Source organism: Telopea speciosissima, chromosome 1 (genome assembly GCF_018873765.1).
Source record: "Telopea speciosissima isolate NSW1024214 ecotype Mountain lineage chromosome 1, Tspe_v1, whole genome shotgun sequence".
In the NCBI taxonomy this organism is placed as follows: domain Eukaryota; kingdom Viridiplantae; phylum Streptophyta; class Magnoliopsida; order Proteales; family Proteaceae; genus Telopea; species Telopea speciosissima.
Window position 1 is genome coordinate 44731404 of NC_057916.1, and position 18263 is coordinate 44749666.

Here is an 18263-nt window from a genome sequence, read left to right on the forward strand (position 1 = left end):
CCTATCTTTCAAGACATCAAGAATCATGAAAAGATGAAGAACAAGTTTTGAAGGTAAAGGCCAAGACAAGTTAGAAGAACTTACTTGAAGAAGATAAGTTGTACTTAAGTTGTAAATATTTTAAAGTCATAAATAATATAATGCATACACACAAGCATGCATTCATTTAGATAGACTTTAGGAGGTTAAAAATAACCCCAAGTTATTGTTGGACAAGTGTGTGTCCATCAAACCCAGTTCGGTTCGGTTCAACCCGGTTCACCTTTGTATTGAACATTTATACATTTTAGTTTGATATTATCACATGCGATATAAACTTTTTGAGCATTATGTGTCCGTAAGTTATACTTAAAATGATAGTCACGACTAGGGTTTGGGCTGGGCACCCTTATCATATGGTCATCGGATTGGGTATGCCTAGACATGTGATGTCAGGGTACGAATGGTGCTCACATGTTTGATGTGTGCATTGGCGAAGAATCTACTTTGTCGATTCCCTCATGTATTACTACCAGACGTAGGAAGGGATAGGCATGTGTCACCGACACCCTGTACCTGAGGGAACCCTGTCACTGCAAAGTGTGATCGCATTCTTTGGTTCATCAATGACTCAGACTCAAGTGAGTCAAAGTCGGTGTTCTGGGAATGCGTGAACCCTTTGTGAGTGAAGGAGTTATCCAACACAGTCACCACTGCCCGATTGGGGAACACCAAGATAGAGACTGTCTGTGCATGGTCGGATCAGAATCTGGATCCAGTACCGTTTTGAAAATGGTTTTGCAAAATTTATTTTACATAAAATGATACATTATTTATAGTTATTTCAAATAAAGTATTTTATCGAGTTTTACGGGACCCGATCGGATGCACAGACGCTCTTATATGGACATGTACTATGGATTGGGGTTTGGCAGTACATGTGTACATGCCCTAAATTCCATAATGATGGTGTTGATTAGTGGGGGGGTTGTATATGATAAATTGTTATCATATAGGGAGTTATTTTGAATTTGCTAATTTAATTGGCTCTTTATTTAATTAATGGATTTGGTGCTAATTGTAATTATCTATTAATAATTAAATAAAGATTCTAATTAATACTTTTCCTATTAGATTCTGCTTCTTCACCTGTGTAGCACTTTGAGTTTAAACAGAACTGCCAGACTGAGAGAGAGAGAGTTAGACTCTCACTAGGGCTCTATTAAATCTATCTAGGATTTAATTAAACCCTATTATTATAAATAGGGGACCATAAAACGCAGAAGAGGGTAGCTCTCCACGTTTTTGGAGTAGACACTCTCTCTCCTACGTTTTTGGTTTCTCTCTCTCCCTCTTGTGATCTCTCTTCTTCTTCTTGCTTCTCTCACCTATGTTTGAGAGTTAGGGTTTGTGAAACCCTAGATCTATGCTGAGGAGTTTGAAGGCATCTGGGACTGGCGCGTAGAACCTTGGTAGCACCATTGGAGGTTCAGATCTGTTTGCTTGGAGCACTCGCTGGAGGAAGAACCACTATCTATTGGAGGAGCAACACTTGAGGCTCACCAGGTTAGCAGTTTTTTATTAATTCCTTCTATTCATTGATTATTAATATTTATGGGATGCGAAAGAAACTCGAATCGACCTTTTCCGCTGTGCATTCGAGTTAGGGATGGATCCCCCTTGCCATGTGATGGACTAGGGATGAGTTTCTTCGTCCCTACTATGATAATAAATTTTATGGGACACATGAGGGAAGGAGAAACCCTAACAGGGATGCACCAGGGTTCCCATGGGCGACCATGGGAAGCCCTAAAAATTAAAATGGGGCACCCATGGGACACCATGGGCTAACCCAGGGCGTGCAAAACCCTAATGATAAATATCTTGGTCTCCCTAGGGAACCATGGTTTGATCCCTAGACCGTTGTTTGACCAACAGTTATGTGACCAAACTCATTTGGAAACCTCCAAGTTAGTCCATCAAAGTACTTAGCTTATTTCAGCAGAAATTAGCTGATCCGGCATACTGGATCATTAAACGGTATACCGGATCAGTTATGATCTTAGGAAAATGCCTGCAGTAGCCTTCCAGTGTGTGCTGGATTATGATCTAGCATATCGGATCAAAGTTTTGTTGTGTTCCACCCTGAACTGGCATACAAGATCATGATCTAGTATACCGGATCATGATATAACCGTTGTGATTTTGACCGTTGAAACAAAGACCTTTTTAGGAAATTTGGTGAACCAGCATACCAGATTAGGAATCGGTATACCAAATTTTGACTGTCTAATTCAATCCAATCTTAAGACAGTTTCCTAATTAATTAGAGCTACCTAGCCTATAAATAGTCACTTGTTTAAGCTCTAATTACTACTAATCACCATCATTAAGAGCCTTCAATACAAGCTCTACATTGCAATAGCTTCTAGTGAGAATTCAAGCATTCATTCAAGCATATTCTCTCACATGCTACTTCACTTCACTAAGCATTAAGCTTCAAGTTGAAAGGCAACAGACACCCTACTAAGGTTGAGGTAACTCTTTCTTTAGTACCTTTATTTTAATGGTAGTTTGAGTCCTCATGTTTGGAATCAAGAGTAATTTGAGTCCTCTTGCTCGAAATCAAGATTAGTTGGTTGTTTGAGTCCCCTTGCTCTTAATCAATATTTGTACGAGTTCTCTAGCTCATTCTCAAGATTGCTTTTAGTGGAATTCTCTCTAAGGTGAGAGAAGTAGATGTGGGCAAGTTTTGGTCGAACCATTATAAATCTCGGTGTTATCTTTGTAATTTACTTATTTTATATTGATAACATTTATATTTCTGTAAAAAATTTATACCTTCTACTACGTTCACCTATTCACCCCCCCTCTAGGTGAATTCACACTTTGCTTGATTCTAAAATATTACATTACATAGGACATGTGAATTATAGAAAATTGCTTAAACTTGCTAAAAACTCATAATTTTTCATTAGACACTTCGATTAAATTTGACAGATGTGAAGTATGTGCTCAAACTAAAATTACTAGAAAACCTTTTCGTTTGATTTTTAGGAGCACACAACTTCTTGAATTAATACATTCTAACCTTTGTGATTTTAAAAGTTTCACTACCAGAGGTGGTCGGAAGTATTTCATCACTTTTATAGACGATTTTTTCTAGGTATTGTCATATTTATCTATTAAAACCGAAGGATGAAGCTTTTAAAAAAGTAAAAATTTTCAAGAACCGAGTAGAAAATCAGTTGAACTTAAAAATTAAGAGATTTAAAAGTCATAGAGGAGGAGAATATAAATTGACAGAGTTCAAGGACTTTTGTGCCTCCCAGGGCATAATACTTAAAACTACTGCTCCCTACTCGCCTCAATCAAGTGGCATAGCTGAACGTAAGAATAGGACGTTGACCAAAATGTTAAACTTCAAGCTATTAATAGCTGGCAAGCCTGCTTGTTATTAGGGAGAAGCAGTGTTGACTGCCAATGTTAAACCTGCCCCTAATTGACTGGGAATTTGAATGAAGGACAGGAACCCCTGGCCAATCCGCCAAGCACTCTGTGGAGCATTACACTAGTAGCTAATCTAGTGGAAATGATATCCTACATACATGCCAGAAGGTGGATTGCAGCTCCATGCCACTATACTCCACATTGCATCATTTATAGCTTGGACTCTAGGTAATCTCTCTCCTCCTTAAAAATATGGGGCCCACACCTAAAAATGGGTGCATTTGACCCTGGGTGAGGTGTAGGTGTAAGGCCATAACCCTGGGCCAAACCCCTGTGCAAGCCTAAAGTGATACAGCTTTGCTGTATTCTCTGGGCGATGCACACATCACCCAGTGAATTGCCCAGAGTGGTAAAAAGTGTTATTTTAATCCACAGATGTGTAGGGACCACCTATACTAGCCATGGTACCCTCCATAGGTTGAAGGGAGTCTTGGGAACCACCTTATACCCTTAGACCCCTATGGACCCCACTAGAGTACCCAGAATGGCTGTGAATCAGTTTCAAGAATGCATTCTAGAAAGGGACCTAAGCTGCCAAACAGGCTTCAGTTGAGGCTGGGCTATAAATAGAGGACCCCAGCTTAGTTTTAGAGCTTTAGTTTACTACTGAAACCGTGGGAGAGAAAAGAAGAGAGAAAAGAGAGAAAGAGAAGGAGAAGAAAGAAGAAAGAGCTTACCTTTGCTTCCAAGCTCAGCTCCAGCAGCCACCCTAGTTCAGTCCAAGTATAAAACCATGCCTATGTATATTGCCTTGCTACTATTTACTATTCTTCTCCATGGATCTCTGCTGTTTAGAAGCATTTTTGGTCATGGATAACCCAGATCACCTGGGGGCTGCCATGTACTGCCTCAGATCCAACATGCAAACATGATGCATGGAAGATCTGAGCTTTTAAATGATGTTTTTGCTGCTGTTTTGTTCCTGTGACCAAAATCCATGTCTATGCCAGACCGCACTGCACTGTTACACCAAGAACAAGCAATCTGGGCTTGGATCTGTGCACACAAGCTGCTTTCAGCATAGCCCTGTGTTGTAGCAGCCCTAGACCACCCTACTTTACCTAGGATCAGCCTTGCATGTAACCCAAATTGTGGCCAATAGCTGGAACTCAGATGGGTTACTATTCACTGGGCTGTCTGGGCAGCTCTTGGCAACCAAGTGGTGGGCCTAGGTCAAGATAGGAGTGGACCACTGCAAACCACTCCCCATGAGGTCCACCATGACCTAATATGCATGTAGGGTCAATCAAGGCACTACCTATGGTGCAAAACCCAAGAAAATGAGTCGGTTCACATTTTAAACAGGCTCTGGGCGATGCATTGGGCGATGCACACACACCCAGAGACATCACCTAGAGAATTAAAATGGCTGATATGCAGATTTGACTTTGGGGACTTCCACATATGGATTATAAACAGTGTAATGAGGTGGTAAATGACCAAAATACCCCTCCTCACATCTATCCAAATTTATTTGTACCTTGGGTACCCAAGTGGGGCCCGCAGGGCTTGGAAACCCTATCTGTGTTGGTCCTACATCACTGCTGACCTAGGGACTGTTGTCACCTAGAATCATGTATTACAATGGTAAAATACCATACTGATCCTAAAGCACATTCTCCGGATGATGCACCGGGACATAGGCCTAAAGCCCAATGCAAGACCCAGAGAATTCCAAGTGATGTCAGACTAAGCACCGAGTCAGACCAGTGAGCCTATATCAACACTAGGACATCCCAAAAATAGTTTGGAATATAAAATGACATATTTCTAATTTATACTTTAGGATTTGATCCCGCACTCGAGGTACACTGCCAGACATCGGTCGGGACTGAAACAGCGACTGAACTTGTAGAACCAGACCAAGGTGAGTGGAATGTCATTGTGCATGTACGTGTAACATGAATAATATGCTGAATCTAATTTTCATGAATATTAATATTATGATACATGTTTAATTCAAGTTTATAAATACAATGCAACACTGTGTGACTGTTGAACAACTCTGTTTGAATATTCCATGCTAATTGTGAATGCTAGACTAGATGCTGTAGCCGGCTTGGAAATGAGGCTTGTGGTAGCCCATAGAATGGGATACGGTTGACACCGCCTGACTTATATGATGCCATATAGATATGGGGTTAGCGTTTCATCACCCGTGCTACGTACCCTTACCAACAGGGGTTAAGGTGTTGGATGCCTGTGAGAGCGACCATATATACATATGAGAAAAAGGAAAGAAAAGAAAAGAAATGTGAATATGGGCTATATGCCGGGCTTTAAGCCAGAAAAGAAAAGAAAAGAGAAAAAGGGACGGTTACCTCATAGGTCAATCACAAAGGGCTGGTCAGGCTGACCATGGAGAGCATGTTGGAGCTGATCGGTCCTCTCCGACAACTCAATGGGTGTATAGTGGGAATGGGTTAAAAGGCCACACCAGGGATACATGTACTGGGGATTGTAGTAGTATTGACCTGCCTTAGTTGTATTGACAAGTGGCGAATAAATAATCTGACCTATATATCATGTAGGATCATGTGGATTGTGGTTGCATATGCGTGCATGATGATATGTTTCATTCACGGGCACAGTGGGGCTCACACTTTGTTATATATGTTTTTTCTATTAGATGATTCTGCAAGTCGATGTCACTGTGGCAGGGAGGCTTATTATCCGGAGGAGAGCCATGGTGGTTATGACGATCTTGGTATGGATCCCGACGGAGGTCGTGCCGTTGATGCGAGTGTTCTCAGTGGTTATTGAAGATGACCCATGAAGGGTGCTCTTGATGTTTTTTTTCTTGGGGACTCCTTTTTGACTTTGTCAGGAGTTTATCCCCGTCTCTGCTTTGAGTTTTTCTTCTTTCTTTTTAGGGCTCGAGTTGTCTCGCCCTGTATATATTTTTTTTTATTTCAGCTATTGTATATATTGGTTCTTACTATTCTGTTGTGGGTATGTGTGGGGGAAAGAACAAACTTACTTATGTATATATCATCTTTTCCCATACCACTACATTTCTTTTTATTAATGTATATATAGTTGTTGCAGCACTCTGGGTTTACATGTGGTATTACTATGGATGTGTGTCTGTGAATGGATTAACTGCTTCTAGATCCTTGGGATTTGGCGGATTGTCGTTATGCAATTCAGGTCACCTACCTAATCCTCCTAGGGGGTGGTTTGGGGTGTGACAGAGCTTCGTATTAGAGCTGAGCATGGTACAACATGGCCCGCAGTAGTAGATATGGGAGGTTGATCACTGGACCCCCCCTTCCCAGCTTCCACAAGACAGTAGGCGATGTAGGCCCTCAGCATAGAAATGCTACCCCTGTTCCTGCCATTCGGGTATATGTATACGAAATGCATCTACTAATAATCCAAGCACTAGGCTTATATTCCACCTCGAACTTAGGGACCCTCTCCGAACCAGTCAAGGCCTTGAAGACCCTCCCCCTGGTCTCCAAGGAAAACATGTCTGAGATATCTATCCTGGGCTTGTAGTAACACCTCTCGCCTGAGTCAGGCAGCCGACGGATCCCTGCCAACGTGACAATAGTAAGACTAATATCCACCCCTTCACTTTACTCTCCAACCCAAACTCCCATGCCCCAAATGGCACTAGGTTACAGTAGAAATACCGAACCAAGTTCGGGTAACATGGTTCGGTGGGCGACAACATGGATGCCCTACCTAGGGTGTTAAACCTAGAATGCAGACTGTGTTGGTGAAAGTCATCCACTTGTACCATCCTTCCATTCACAATGCTTTTATCCTTAAACTTGAAACAATCTCTGGAGTATTCATACCTAGAAAACCAGAATCGGTCGAATTCTAGCTTCTCTGAGGAAGAATCCTCTCTTGGTGAGGTGGGTGGCATAGAAGAGGACGAAGAAGGCTCAGCATCGGGCTGCAGCCTCTTGCGTGCCACGGATTTCCTTACCATGCTATGTCTCGTGGACATGGTACTGTAAAAAAGGAAAGATAAAAGAAGTTAGGGCAAGAGAAATTTGTAAAATCCAAGCCAAGGAGAGAAAAATCGTGGACAGCAGTCCAAAACAAGAGAAAAATCTAAAGAAACTTACCCTAGATTGCATAGGAGTGCGGAGGACCCGTGAAAATAGGTGGATTTGGTGTGGAAGAGGTCATACTAGGCCTTGGAGCACTGCCCTAGGTATTTGGAAGGCTGTAGAGAATAAATGAGGTGAAAATGGCATATTTTGGACTGATATAGATTGGGCCCCAATTCTCTGGGCGATGCAGCCTAATGCCCAAAGATATCGCCCAGAGAATGATTTCCTGCAGATTTTGCTGTAAATGGTTATGGGCACCTAAGAATAGCATAATAGACCTAAAAACATTAATTTAATAAATATATGAGTAAAAAAAATTAATTATTATATAATAATATAATTAATTAAATAATAATTCTTAATTGGCTAAACAGGGCAACTATAGGTCATCACTGTGGGTAACCTATTGAGGTAAGATGCAAGGAAATTTAAAATTCTTCTTTTATTTGGTTAGGAATAAATATGTGTATATAAAATATATATATATAATGATAGAGTGTACTTTAATACTAAATATTATGTGCCTATTGCCATGTGTGTACGAACCGTGGTGGAATGAGGTTATGCAAACTCGTACATAGGTATGTAGGTACGTTGTATTATGTAATTATGGAGTTTTAGGGAGCGTAGATCCTACCACACCTATAACCTAGTTCAACCAGGAATAGGATCCATTAGGCTATTGGGAGGAATTTGGATTCCGTAGGTACTAGGACACCTTGTGCAACCTCGAGCTGACCTATTTACTTCCTGCTCATGCCACCTAATTTACCTATAGTACTGTGCCTAATTCTTATGATTACGTGACCATAGTGGCCTGACACTTAGTACTTTTCCCTGGCAGGACCCTATTGCGTTGTTTGGGCTTGGATACCCCAGCAACATGCGATACATTAGGCAACTAAGGAGGAAACTGATCTGGATACGAGAGATTCAGGCTCGTGCTAAGAACCAATTAGTAGTTTTCTTAGCGCTTGCAGATACCAGTGGACCCGGGGGTCGAGCCATTTACCTGACCCTAGTTGACGCAGTTAGGAGTGATATAGCAGACCTTTACGTGTAGACTGTTGACACTAGTTGGCAGCTGTAGAGACTCGCTTGCTAGATATAGGTACTTATAATTTAGAATTTTGTTACTTAAATTAAAGAAGAAGAGAAGATTATTTACATAGACCTTCTATTTCTAGAAAAATAAACTTCCAATTCTAACAAGTGCTTCCTTTTCTTTGTAGATATCTTCTCCAAGCAATAAAATCAAAGCATCTTTGATTTTTCAACCTTTCATAGATGAGAAAATATAAATCTATCCCAAGTAGAATTTCAGAAGTGCCCTTGAGAAGTTGGAGGAGAGAGAGAGTAAGGGTGATGACTAGGATTCCTTCAAGAATAAATAAAATACCCATTCTATCTTTCAGAAAACGTAGAGCATGGGGTGCTTATATAGGCCTCACCATTGTGTTCCTTGCAAAAAATCACCCAAAATAGACCCAAATTTCGTCCAATTCGGAGTTGGGGAGCCCAAGATATCTCAAGTTGAAGTTGGACTGTCCAGAGCTTTCCAAATGGAATCTTTCGGGTACAGTAAAGTAACTTCTGATAATTTTCTTAAGGCCCCTGGAATCCGAACTTCCGCTTCACTGTGTCCCCGTCCGACTGTCAATAATTATAAATAAACCCCTGTACACCATTTTCGCGTGTCGTTACGAAAACGGCCATAACTTCTTCGTTTCAACTCGGAATCAAGTGTCGTTTGAACCGTTGCGAAGCTGACTCGATGGGCTATACATCCCTACTATTAACACCTCGAAAAAGCTTAAAAACATCTCCTTAGCATCATCTCCTCCATTTTCACAATAATTCACCTAAACCCTGAAAAGCACAAGAAAGCACCGAGTAACTCTGTTCAATGTGGTAAAATATATGTTTTATGCTCTAGGATTTCACACATAAATGTGCTCATCAGATTCCCCCACACTTGAACTTTACTTGTTCTCAAGTAAAGCAAAAGATAAACTAATCTAGAATGCAAAAAAAAATCCTAACTCACTTTCGTAGGAATCACGGTTGCACTTAGCATGTGCAACAAGCCTTTCAACCCCTAGGTTACCCCTAGTGGATGAGTTGTGTCTCGTGGGTGTTTGCAGTGAATATACACCCAAAATTCAATAAATCAAAAAGAATGATGTAAATTTTTCTCATGGCATAAGTAAGATAGGGCACACAATCTCAAAGAAATACTCAACTAAAGATTAAGGAGCCAAAGGTTCCCCACACTTGAATTTTATCACCCCACATCAATTCAAGTAACAAGCATGCATCAAGGTCAAGGGATCTCCTCATATTTTCTAAACACTACTCACCTTCAAGTAAACCACTCATAGCACTGATGGAACCAAAGACTTAGGCATTGAGTATTTTGTACCATACTTTCTTTTCCAGGCATTAAGGCAAAAGCTCTTTTTTTTTTTTTTTTTTTTTTTTTTTCTTTCTCAACAACAAACTCTTTTTCTACTCTACTACTGTTCTTTGAATGACATGGTGGGGCATACACCAGACACCCAAATACTTGGTAGCTTTGCTTTTTGCATGTATCCATAAGACATTGAGACATTGATGCAAGAGTTTTTTTTTTTTTTTTGAGTTTTCTTGCAAGGAATTTTGATCAAGTCACCCTGTTTCATGAGGCACAGGCCTGTCTAGTCCCAAGGAATTCCACTTTTCTTCTGTTTCTCTCTCTCTTTTTTTTTTTTTCATTCACTTTCACTTTCATGCCTTGCCACAAACAAATTGGTCTCAACTACTAGCCAAAAGATCAAAGGGGTCCAAATACTTGGTAGCTTTGCTTTTTGCATGTATCCATAAGACATTGAGACATTGATGCAAGAGTTTTTTTTTTTTTTTTTTGAGTTTTCTTGCAAGGAATTTTGATCAAGTCACCCTGTTTCATGAGGCACAGTGCCCTGTCTAGTCCCAAGGAATTCCACTTTTCTTTCTGTTTCTCTCTCTCTTTTTTTTTTTTTCATTCACTTTCACTTTCATGCCTTGCCACAAACAAATTGGTCTCAACTACTAGCCAAAAGATCAAAGGGGTCCATAAACACATAGAGAAATCTAACCATCACATGAAGTAGCACTCATATTTTTAAACTCAATTCCCATCACCGGATACAAACCAACTACCATCCTTGAAAAGGGATTTTTTTATTATTTCGCATGCTAAGAGGGCACCTAATTCCCTCTCACTCTCGCTTTGCAAATCAAAGAGACTTATGCACATAACCAAAAATTATCGCCACAATCAAAATTCACAATTAAAGTCCAACATACCCCCCCACACTTAATTCATGCAGTGTCCTCAATGCATGCAAAAAAGAAAGAATAAGGACTAGGGAGGGGAGACACACCAGGATATCAGGGGTCAAGGTAAAGAGGCTCATGGAGATCCATGACCTCTTCTTCAACTGGAGTAGGCATCTCTATGTACGGCTTCAATCTTTGGCCATTGACCTTGAAAGTAGCTCCTGTACTTAGATTGAGGACTTCAACAGTGCCATGAGGATAAACTTTTTGAACAATATAGGGGCCATCCCATCTAGAACGCAGCTTACCTGAAAAGATATGCAAGTGAGAATTGTACAACAAAACTTTCTGGCCTACCTCAAAAGATTTTCTCAAAATGTGCCTATCATGGAAAGCCTTGATTTTTTCCTTGTAAATCCGGGCATTCTCATATGCCTCATTCCTAAGCTCTTCCAACTCAGATAGTTGGAGTTTCCTATGGGCACCTGCAGTGGGTAGGTCAAAGTTAAGCTTCTTGATAGCCCAAAAGGCCTTGTGCTCAATCTCTACAGGTAAGTGACATGCCTTTCCATACACCAGACGGTACGGAGATTGACCAAGATCGGTCTTGAAGGCTGTCCTATGGGCCCACAATGCATCTACCAACCGGTTAGACCAATCCTTGCGGTTCGGGTTGATGGTTTTCTCAAGAATTTACTTGATCTGCCTATTTGAAACCTCAGTCTAGCCACTGGTCTGGGGATGGTAGGGTGTGGCTAACTTATGGACGACACCATACTTTTTCATGAGGGCCTCAAAAGGCAGATTACAAAAATGCTTTCCCCGATCACTAATGATAGCCCAGGGAGTACCAAAATGGGAGAAGATGTTTTCCTTCAGAAATTTCACAACCACCTTGTGGTCATTGGTCTTACAAGCAACTACCTCAATTCATTTGGACACATAGTCCACAACAAGTAATATGTATAAGTTACCAAAAGAGTTAGGGAAAGGCCCCATGAAATCAATACCCCATACATCAAACACCTCAACCACCAGAATTGGGTTGAGGGGCATCATATTTCTCTTAGTAAGATGCCCTAAGGATTGGCATGAAGAACATGCCCTGCAATAAGTAAAAGCGTCTTTAAATAGACTAGGCCAATAAAATCCACACCGTAAAACTTTGGCCGCAGTCTTATTAGGCCCAAAATGGCCTCCACAAGCCTGATCATGGCAAAAAGATAAGACAGATTGTTGCTCATGATCAGGGACACATCTCCTGATTACTTGATCCGGGCAGGTCTTAAAAAGATAAGGATCATCCCAAAAGAAATACTTAACTTGTGAAAATAAATAATTCTTATCTTGGGTGGACCAATGTGCAGGTGTCACACCCGTAACCAGATAATTAACAATGTCAACAAACCAAGGTTCACTAGACACTGCCATCAGATACTCATCAGAAAAATTATTGTTGACTGGAGAATCAACAGTCAAAGAATTAGGCAGCCGGGATAGATGGTCTGCAACCAAATTTTCACACCCTTTCTTATCCCTAATTCCAAGATCAAATTCTTGTAACAAAAGGATCCACCTAGTGAGACGAGCCTTGGCATCTTTCTTCTGCACAAGATATTTGATAGCTGCATGGTCAGTATAAACAATCACATGTGATCCAACCAAGTAGGACCTAAACTTCTCTAAAGCAAACACAACAGCTAAAAATTCTTTCTCAGTGGTGGTATAATTAAGTTGTGCATCATTAAGAGTCCTACTTGCATAATAAATCACATGGGGCAATTTGTTGATTCTTTGCCCAAGAACAACCCCTATAGCAAAATCAGAGGCATCACACATAAGCTCAAATGAAACTGTCCAAGTTGGAGCTTGAATAATAGGGGCTGAGGTCAAAGCTCTTTTCAATTGTTTAAAACTATCATGACACTCAGAAGAGAAATCAAATGGGCAGTCCTTTGCCAAAAGAGAAGTAAGAGGTTTAGCTATCTGGCTAAAGTCCTTGATAAATCTCCTGTAAAAGCCTGCATGGCTAAGAAAAGATCTAATGTCCTTCACACTCTTGGGTGGTTATAAATTGGCAATAAGGTCCACCTTAGATCTATCAACCTTGATCCCTTCTTTGGACACAATGTGACCAAGAACTATACCTTGCTTTACCATGAAGTGACACTTCTCCTAATTCAGGACCAAGTTCTTTTCTATGCATCTTTTAAGAACCAAAGAGAGATGATGCAAGCAATTAGAAAAAGTAGAGCCGTGAATAGAAAAATCATCCATAAACACCTCTAGGAAGTGCTCTACCATATCAGAAAAGATACTCATCATGCACCTTTGGAATGTAGCAGGGGCATTGCAAAGCCCAAAAGGCATACGCCGGTAAGCAAAGGTTCCATAAGGGCATGTGAAAGTGGTCTTGTGTTGGTCCTCTAGAGCAATAGGAATTTGGTTATAGCCTACATAACCATCAAGAAAATAATAATATTCATGGCCAGCTAGTCTCTCTAACATCTGATCAATAAAAGGCAAGGGGAAGTGGTCCTTCCAAGTTGCCGTATTTAATTTCCTATAGTCAATGCACACTCTCCATCTCGTTTGGATACGGGCTGGAATAAACTCATTATTGACATTCTCAACTACAGTGACTCCTCCTTTCTTAGGCACAACCTACACAGGACTCACCCATTGGCTATCAGAAATAGGATAAATGATGCCATGATCCAAGCATTTTTGGATCTCTTTCTTGATTGCCTCTTTCATCACAGGATTAGCCCTCCTTTGGGGTTCCCTAAAAGGTTTGGAACTCTCCATCAGATGTATATGATGTTGAACAATGGAGGGGCTAATACCTTTGATGTCAGGCATGGTCCAACCTATGTCTTCCTTATGGTCCTTTGGAAGCTTAATCAACTCTTCTTCCTGAATAGAAGTCAAATCAGAAGCAATAATAATAGAAAGAGTATGATCATGTCCTAAGAAGGCATACTTGAGGTTGGAGGGCAATGCTTTCAACTCTAATGTGAGGGACTCAATAATAGAGGTTGGGAATGGAAGTAAATAGGGGTCCAAGGGGCTCCAAAGGTAGTTGGATGCTCCAGACCTCAGATAAGGGGGTATCATCAATACCCTCCAATTCCTGCATACATTCTTGAAATCACAATCAAAATCAATCTCAAAGAACATATCAATATCATGGGAAAATCCTTGAAGCATATGCACCTCGTCATCCATATCAGGCTGCTTGCCCAACCTAAACACATTAAAGTCAACAGAAGTATTGCCAAAAGATAATTTCATGAGACCATTCCTGCAATTGATTAAAGCATTACTGGTAGCTAGGAATGGTCTACCCAATATGATTGGGATTTGGTCCTTGAAGTTGGCAGTGGGTTGGGTATCTAAAATAATAAAATTCATAGAAAAAATAAATTCTCCAACCTTCAACAGGACATCCTCAATCATTCCCTTGCTAACCAACCTATTTGGGAAAGGGGCAGGTGGGGTATAAATTCTTTCAGGGTTGGTCTTTTTAACGTCCTCAACAGAATCCTCTTTGGTTTCCTCAACCAAATCATCTGGTATATATTTAGGTTCATCAGACGAACCTGGAACAGTAGGTACTTCAATGGCCTCTTCAGAAGGGGGAGAGTCAACAGGAGTATAAGATGGTAAAGACTGAGGTGCACTAGCCTATTGATACTCACGGCCACTCCTTAAACCATAAACAACATTTACCTGTCTGGAGGGCCCTTGGTGCTATTGGCCTTGTGCAACATTGGTTGGAGGAGCTTGGGTACCTTGCTGAATATGAACCTGATGCCTAGGATTTGGCTCAGGCTGGCTTGGTAACTTCCCTGTTTTCCTCTCATGCAGGATTATGACAAGCTGGGTGAGTTGTTTTTTCATGTTATTGTGGCTTGTCATGAGAAGAGCTATCTTATTGTCCATCTCATTCAGTCTTGTTGCCTCTCCTATATTGGTAAACCCTGGGGGTTGCTGATAAGGTGCAAGGAGAGGAGGCTTAGCAGAATTAATGGAAGGTCCTGGATGAGGACGAGGGGGTAAGGGGTTAGGAGACATTCTTTGGCTTTGTGGTGCATAGTTGGGCCTTTGGGCACCAACCTGGCCTTGATGGTTAAAGTTGGATGGACCTGCTTAGTTCCCTTGATTCCATGAGAAATTGGGGTGATTTCTCCATCCTGGATTGTAAGTATTGCTATATGGGTTATTTTGGTAGAGAGCACTTACATTCTCAGTGCTAGAATTGTCCACCAAGGTGTTGGGGCATTCCTCAGAAAGGTGTCCAGGGGTTTGGCACCAACTGCATACCGACACATGGTTGACCTAGTTGACCGGATTAACTGGTATAGACTCTTTAAGAACTATGGACTCCAATCATTTTATTAGGCTATCAAGTTTGGCCTCCTTGGCTGGCATACCCTCAATGAGATACCCCTTAGTGGTCCTTTCGGCCTCTTGGGAAGATTTCCATTCCCTAGTCTTATCAGCCAAGTTGGTTAAGAATGTCCATGCATCATTCTCCTTAGAAAACGAAGTAAAGCCTGTTGGACACATAGACTCTACAAGTTGCTTGGTCTGATAATCAATACCCTCATAAATAATTTAGCATAGTTGCCACAAGTCAAAACCATGGTGAGGGCATTCTAAGAGGAGGTCCTTGAATCTTTCCATGAATTTAGAAAATGACTCATGTGGTTTCTGCCTGAACTGGAGGATGTCACTTTTAAGTTTATTGGTCTTGTGAAGAGGGAATAATTTTCTCAAAAAGACAATGGTGAACTCATCCCATGTATTAATGGAGTTTGTTGGCAGTCCATAGAGCTACTTCTTGGCCTGGTCTTTCAGGGCAAAGGGTATAAACCTAAGCCTAACTGCATCATCAGTCAAATTCTGGACCTTAATTAGAACATAGACCTCCTAAAATTCCCGAAGGAAGAGATATGCATCCTCATTAGCCATCCCATGAAAATGGGGTAGCATGCTGATGAAGTTAGTCTTGAGTTCATAGTTATTCCCTGTAACAACAGGCAGACTAATGCATGAAGGCTGTGCAGCCCTGGTGGGGTAAAACCTATCCTTAAGAGTCTTGGGTTGTTGGTCACCCATGGTTAAAGGTGGTAGAAAAGGTGGTCTTCTAATAAGACGATTACTTGAATCACGAGTCCACACCTTAGCTACCTAAACAGATATGAGGTCTCCTTCAGAAAAATTAAAGAAAAATAAAACACTTAAAAAAAAAAAGAGCTTTTGCCTTAATGCCTGGAAAAGAAAGTATGGTAAAAAATACTCAATGCCTAAGTCTTTGGTTCCATTAGTGCTATGAGTGGTTTACTTGAAGGTGAGTAGTGTTTAGAAAATATGAGGAGATCCCTTGACCTTAATGCATGCTTGTTACTTGAATTGATGTGGGGTGATAAAATTCAAGTGTGGGGGAACCTTTGGCTCCTTAATCTTTAGTTGAGTATTTCTTTGAGATTGTGTGCCCTATCTTGCTTATGCCATAAGAAAAATTTACATCATTCTTTTTGATTTATTGAATTTTGGGTGTATATTCACTGCAAACATCCACGAGACACAACTCATCCACTAGGGGTAACCTAGGGGTTGAAAGGCCTGTTGCACATGCTAAGTGCAACCGTGATTCCTACGAAAGTGAGTTAGGATTTTTTTTACATTCTAGGTTAGTTTATCTTTTGCTTTACTTGAGGACAAGTAACATTCAAGTGTGGGAGAATCTGATGAGCACATTTATGTGTGAAATCTTAGGGCATAAAGCATACATTTTACCACATTGGACAAAGTTACTTTGTGCTTTCTTGTGCTTTTCAGAGTTTAGGTGAATTATTGTAAAAATGGAGGAGATGATGCTAAGGAGATGTTTTTAAGCTTTTTCAAGGTGTTAATAGTATGGATACATAGCCTATCGAGTCAGCTTCGCAACAGTTCAAACGACACTTGATTCCAAGTTGAAACGAAGAAGTTATGGCCGTTTTCGTAATGACGCGTGAAAATGGTGTACATGGGTTTATTTATAATTATTGACAGTCGGACGGGGACACAGTGAAGCGGAAGTTCGGATTCCAGGAGCCTTAACACAATTATCAGAAGTTACTTTACTGTACCAAAAAGATTCCATCTGGAAGGCTCTGGACAGTCCAACTTCAACTTGAGATATCTTGGGCTCCCCAACTCCGAATTGGATGAAATTTGGGTCTATTTTGGGTGATTTTTCGAAGGAACACAATGGTGAGGCTTATATAAGCACCCCATGCTCCACGTTTTCTGAAGGATAGAATGGGTATTTTATTTATTCTTGAAGGAATCCTAGTCATCACCCTTACTCTCTCTCTCTCCTCCAACTTCTCAAGGGCACTTCTGGAATTCTACTTGGGATAGATTTATATTTTCTCATCTATGGAAGGTTGAAAAATCAAAGATGCTTTGATTTTATTGTTTGGAGAAGATATCTACAAAGAAAAGGAAGCACTTGTTAGAATTGGAAGTTTATTTTTCTAGAAATAGAAGGTCTATGTAAACAATCTTCTCTTTTTCTTCTTTCTTTTTTTTTTTTTTCTTTTTTCTTAGGATTCAAGGCATTGTAAAAGAAGAAAGAGAAGAGAATATTCTCTTTTCTTAGGGAGTATTTCTCCTACACTTCCATCTTCTCTCTTCTCCTCTCTTCCACCTATAAATACCCCCTACCTCTCTTGTAAAAATTGCTCATTCACTTAGTGAAATTTCTTCTCTTCTTCTCCTTCTAATTTGTGATTTTTGGCTTTTTTAAGTTTTAGTTTGCTTTTATGATTTTTAGTTAATGGTTATAATAGGTTTAGTTTATGCTTTAATTTCAATTTAAGTCTTCAATTGGGTTGTAATTTCTTAATTGTAGTTTAGGTTTTAAGCCTTCTAGTCTAAGTTCTTAAGTTGATGACAAGACTTGAAGATTTAGAAGAGGAGGCCATGGTAAGTTTATGCAAGTATTCAAGCTTTTCAATAACATTCATGCAAGCACATCCAGGTTTTACTATCTAAACTCTCAATCTCATTCTCTATCTCCTCTATCTCTCTCTATCTTCTTCTTCTTCCCCCTCTATTTCTTTTATTTTAATTTTATATGGTCGTGGTTTATGGATGCATTTTTATTCCCTTATTTCTTTTTATGTGGTTAGTATGTGTGGCTGCATTTTTATTCCTTTCAATTCGCCTTAGTTTGATAGGTTAGATGCTCATGTGGGTTTGGACCTTTAAATTTTAGAAGTACAAGTTCGAAGTTCAAGGATCAAGAGTTTTCTATCACGTCAAACCAAATTGAGCTTGAATTTGATGTGGGCCACATGCATAATGGGATCAAGATTGTCCGGCCCAAACCAGGTAGCCAAGCTATTT

The 18263-nt window shown here is 40.3% G+C and overlaps 1 non-coding gene across 1 annotated transcript; it reads left to right on the forward strand.

The window, feature by feature from the left end:
• The first annotated feature begins 15501 nt into the window (after nt 1-15501).
• On the forward strand, nt 15502-15608 carry LOC122649321. The gene has a single exon (XR_006331280.1). It is a non-coding gene; the product is annotated as a small nucleolar RNA R71 (small nucleolar RNA).
• The last annotated feature ends 2655 nt before the right edge of the window (nt 15609-18263 follow it).